The sequence below is a fragment of the Pseudopipra pipra genome, chromosome 8 (genome assembly GCF_036250125.1).
Source record: "Pseudopipra pipra isolate bDixPip1 chromosome 8, bDixPip1.hap1, whole genome shotgun sequence".
In the NCBI taxonomy this organism is placed as follows: Eukaryota; Metazoa; Chordata; class Aves; order Passeriformes; family Pipridae; genus Pseudopipra; species Pseudopipra pipra.
The window spans coordinates 21,501,857-21,507,528 of NC_087556.1; positions in this window are offsets into that span (position 1 = coordinate 21,501,857).

The window sequence follows — 5,672 nt, forward strand, 5'->3', positions numbered from 1 at the left end:
TGGCAGAGGGCGGAGCGGGGCGCGCGGGGCGGGGCGAGCGGGGAGCCAATGGGGTGCCGGCCAATGGGACGAGGGGCGGGAGTGTCTCTGCGCGTGCGCAGCTGCCCCGCGAGCGGAGGGCGGGCGGGGCGAAGAGGCGGTGGGAGGGGCTGTGGGAGGGGCTGTGGGAGGGGCTGCGGGGGCGGGTATGGGCGGTCCGGATTTTCTCGGGCGTTCGCGGTTCTCGCCGAGTCGAGATGTGCCCTGTGGGTTTCAGGGACGTTTTCGGCTCTTTCTCACTGTGTTTTCTTTGGGTTTTGTTGGGGGTTTTTGTTTTTTTTGGGTTTTTTTGTTGGTTTTTTTTTTTTGGCTCGGCCCATCCGCGGTTCGCGCTCCCGCGCTGTGCTCGCAGCTCTCGTCCTGCTGCTCGGAGGGCGTGAGGGGAGAGGACGTCCCCTCCCTCCTCTTGTTAGAAAGGAAGGTGGGGTAATGGGCGAGCCACTGCCGGGTCACTTATTTCAGCGTGCGCTGTGGTGATTGTGTTAATTTCCACTTTCAGGCCGGCGTTTATATAGTTTCTAAAACTCCTCCAGCACAGGATTGTAAACCACATGCTGGAACACAGAATAACTGGAAATTAATAAGTTTGATTTATGCCTTGTTCTTTCAGTATTGGTAGAGAGAAGCAATACAATTTACCTTCTTGTCCATTTTTTGGTCATTGAAAAATACTTAAGTATTTGACAATATACAGATGCTGCAAAATGGTAACAGCCTTTTTGTGCTTCCTGTTCACTTGTTTATATGAGACAGAAGTGTTACATGTCAGAGTAGAATCTTAGTAGAATCTTATTAATTACAGAGCTGCAACATAGTCTGAAAATACTGTTATGGTACTGAAGAAATAGAGTAATTTCATGCCTGTCAACACAGTATACTTTTAACATTTTTAGGACTATTACAGATTTCAGCAGTTTCGTGTTTTGACTTGGTTTTGTTTTCTTCCTTTTTTCTTTTTTAAATTACTGTACTGGAGAACACCCCCCCAACTGTTAACTCCTGGATATACATTAGTGTCTTACTGCTACTTCCTCTCTTTTAGTGCACAATTTAAAGCAGTGTTTATGTAGTATTTTGCTCACTCTGCTGAATTGAAGGGACTCTGAAGCAGTGCTCTTTTTTCCAGTATACGTGTTACAACTTGTTTGTTAATGCACACTTCAAACAAATGGGTCCTGATCAGAAGGTCTCTAGTTAGTGCTTTAGAGCTGAGAGTTCAGGTTAGAAAGAGGGTAGTAATCTTTGGGCTATGCATAAGAGTAGAAATATCTTCATGTTCTTTAGAACAAAAAAACCGCCACCTCTCAGTTCCCCCAAAACTCAATGCAAAGCTAAAATATTGTGGCATAGTTCCATGTAGAATTGTAAATCTGAACTAAATCCATTTGTTGTGTGCAGGAAAACTGATCATGCCTTCAATGAGGCATTATTGGCTTAACCAAGCAACTCTGCACACAGTAAGTTTTCTGTGAGCACAGTCATGTTCATTCTCTTTGCTGAAGTGCAGTCTGAACATTCCTCTGCAGTTTATTTTAGAGTGGGCCAGGCATTCTGTGGCGTTTCATCACTTGGCTTTCTGCACTGCTGTTCTGTGATATTGCAGCATTTGGCCCACAGGGACCTGAAGCCTTCAGTACAGAGCAGAGTGGGCCATGGGCTGCCCTCTCTGCTCTACAGCAAAGTGCGACGTCAGAAGGTGGATTGAACTGCACCCATGAAGATGTTTGTGTTGTAGCTGCACTGCAAAAAAAAAAAAAAGTACTAAAGAGGTTAATGAATTTATAACTTAACAGTAAACCAGTATTTTTTTAGCAAACTAAATTGTCATTGTATCTTTTAATTGTTTGGATAGTTGTTGGGTTCTGTAAAGCGTTTGTTTCTTAGAGGTAACTATGACGAGTTTTGTTTCTGTTTTGGAGTATAAAACTTACAGCTTGGGAATACTAAAATGCAGGTTATATATCTTGGATTTTCTTCAGACTTGTGAGTGTTGTGAAAGCTACTCATGTGTTATGCTCATCGAGCATAACAGAACCATCAGTGTTTCGTAGCAGTGTTTTCAAGAGTTTATGCAAGGATAGTGCTATGCTGTCTTTTTGACTTCCAGAAACGGACAAAAAATATTTCTATGTCTTCAAGATGGAAAGCATAAAACCTATAGTCCTAAAGTATTTCAATCTGAGGGAAAGTCAAAGACCACAAGAATCTTGTGAAATCATAATGTGGCCTTTTTAAGAAAGGGCCATAAATTCTTGAAATTCTTATAATACTTAATCTTTGAAGAATAGTTGAATTTGACTTTCTTATACTTTCTGAAATCTAATACTTTAAATGTTAACTTGTATCAGTTGTTGAGTGTCCTTTCTCTTTTGCTAGAAAACCTGCTTGTCAGTAAGGCCCTTCTGAGCAAGATGTGACACAGTGAATGCAGTCACTTCATTGCTTGTAAGTTACAAAGACAACATCAGAGGGAAGTGTTTTAGAACCTACAGTAAGATTTAAGTAAAATAATCTTCATAGACCTAGAGTAAGAAGGCCAATACATGTATCATATATGTCTGGTATATAATTTTTAACGAAGAAAATGCCTGGTTTTGTCTTTATCTCTTCTGAATGTTTTGTGTAGAACAATTCCAGAAGTTGCCACGTCAAGGTAGAGATAATACATCAGGCAATCAGGTAATTAGCAGCCATTTATCCAGGTAGTGCAAACAAGGAAAGCAGGCAATAACCAGAACTCCTCAGCTCCACAGGTTAAGTAGGATGTCACAACACTGACAGATTTCAGGGTCTTCTGAGCTGTTTGTTACCTTGTGCATTATAGCAACTTTTAAGAGTTTTGATTACTGCCTGAACCTGGAGTAATGTTTGCAAAATTCTGTTGTGTTGAATTATTTTAGTGTTGTTTCATAGATGCCTGCAGTGAGGACAAGGGAAGAGCATGTTACTTTTCAGCATGAGTCCCTTATATCTCAGGGATATAAATTGATATGATTTATATACATATTCAAAGTTAGAATACAAACAAGCTTCCCGCTCTCTTTACATCTCTCTGGAGAATCAACTTCCTCCTCTTTGTTTAAATTCATATTTAATCATTAACATATTTTACTTGGAGTTTTAAATTAAGTTTCTTGGATCTGATTTCTCTTTCTCTACAAGAGAAAGCCAAGTCATTTTGGATGTGGTTCTTATTTCAGTGGGCTTAAGAAGACAGAAACATGATTTGAATACTACGTAATTTATTACAGTTCTCAAATCCCTCTATAAGAAACTTTTCCAGCCTTACAATGATTATTTTGCAGCTTTTTATGGTATTGTTTCATGTTTTGCTCTGCCTGTTTTAAAACGGGGACTGCTAAGTTGTGTCAGTGTTGCCCACGTCTGTACTATATAGGTGTATAGGTGTTCAATTTTGTTTGTGATCTGGAGTTTATACTTGCTTTATTTTATGGGCAAAAAGGAAAAGGTGCTGGTCTGTGCACTAAACCTTGTCATCTGTAGGTTACAAGGGACTCTCTAGGTTCAAGTCAAGTTCTTGTTATCACTCACCCCAATTTAGATTCAGTTTTCTGGTGGTAGCAGTATATGTACATTGGAATTATGGCACATTCCCAAAGCTTGTGCTTTTCTTGGCTGTCACTTGAGTGTAGTGTCAGATACAATAGCAGCATGGATTAAATAGAGTAACTCCCTCACAGCTAAAGCTAATGCCAAATTCTTTTCTAACTAGATATTTTGAAATAGAGCAGCTTCCTCAGTCAAGGATGTGCAAGTAATGTGGATTTAAAAAACAGCTAATCATCTTGCTTGCTTAAGCCAATTTATTTTTGTTTTTAAAGATTTTGAAATTTATTATTCCCAGGTACTCCTGCACACTACCCTCAGTTGTCAGTGGGTGACAGCCAGGATGGTTGTCAGAACTAGAAACATGTTCTGAAAATTTAAACCATGATTTACAGTAAAACAGCTGTTGTGGTGTTGGTCGTCACAATTTGCTTATTAATATGTTTTGACATCTACTCGATACAGTATCATTTAACATGGCTCATGAAGCAAGTACGTTAAATATTTCAAGGATATATTTTTGACTTTTTTTTTCTTTGCTCTGCTGTATCTTATTTCCTCAAAGGCTTTCTTCACTCGTCTTTGAGTAGGTGCTTTGGTGCAGCAGTTTGGGGTGCCTCATTTATGAAACTTAGAAATCTGCTTTCCATAGACTGTTTCTGATGCATTTCATATTGGATTCGTCCTCTTGGTTTTCCGTACAAACTGATAGCTAATACCTGCTCATCTTTGCATATTTCTTTTAGTATAACTTTCTTTTTTTTCATCTCCTGTATAAATACTAAACATCAGCACTTACATTTTTAATTGAATCATTCCTTGAAGTTATAGACTCTATTCTTTTTAATATGAGTCTTTGAGATGTCAGTAAAAATTGAAAAGGACAAAAGACAAAATTCTGTTAATAGCAATGCTGGTACAAGTCTGTAATACCTCTTGGTTTGTTTTTGAATGTGTGGATTTGCATCACCATAGCTGAGAGCAGAGTCCCTTTTGAAAAGAGAACACTTGCATCCAGTGATTTGGCTTGGATTTTTTTCAAATAAGTATTTGTACATTTTTGAGGAATGCTTGTCTGCAGTTATTGATTGAAAGAAGATCAAGTACTCACACCTGAGCCATGCTGTAAAACAAAGATCTTGAAAAGGTAACCTTTACTTTTGAAAAAAAATTAAAGCAGCCCTCGGAACAAGAGCTGCGTTCTCTTTGTAATGGTACAGTGTGACACTACTCAGTACTTCTGATCAATTAAGTGTTAAATATTGGTTTGAATACGATAGCTTCGTTTTGCTGGTTATTAATCTCTTCCTGTATCGTGAACCAAGAAACCTCCACTTTAGTCTGCTTTTTTAAAGAATATAGTAGTAAATAATAAACTATGCAGATAAAAGTAATTTTTTAAAAACTGTTATTATTATTATTATTATTTCCACTGAATAAAGCATCAGTGCGAACTGGGAGCCTCCCCCCGCCGTTGCTGCCGAGCGCGGGCCGGGTCGTCACCACCAGAGGGCGCGGTCGGGGCGTCCCGGATTCCCAGCGGGGCCCGGGCCCTGCCCCGCTCCCGCTCCCGGGTTTCCCTCAGGAAACAACTCCCTGGGAAATTAACTGTACGTGTCAAATCTCGCGTATAAGAAGCTTCTGGCACTTTAGGTTATCAAAATTTACACTCGCTAATAAAAACGTGACAGAAGTTGGTCAGTTAACACGTAGGAAAAAAAGTATATGCGGTTTACACATCAATGAAAGCTTTTCCTCATTTGTTTTTCATAGTTTATTGGAGACATTGAGTATGTTGGAAGACGACAAATAGAATAACTTGTAAATCAGGATCTGCAGGAAGGCAGTACAGTAAAAAGACTTATTTACATATTTCCTGCGATTGTGCAGCAAAACTTAACAAGTCAGCTAAAAGTCTATTAATTTTATTTTTACATGCTTATATTGAATAGTCCCATTGAACTTGGTGGCATTTCCCATGGTTTGATGACTTAGTGTTTTGTGAAGAAAAGTTTAAGCTTTAAATAATTTAAATGCATATAAAGGTACTAAATTTTAACCAGTAT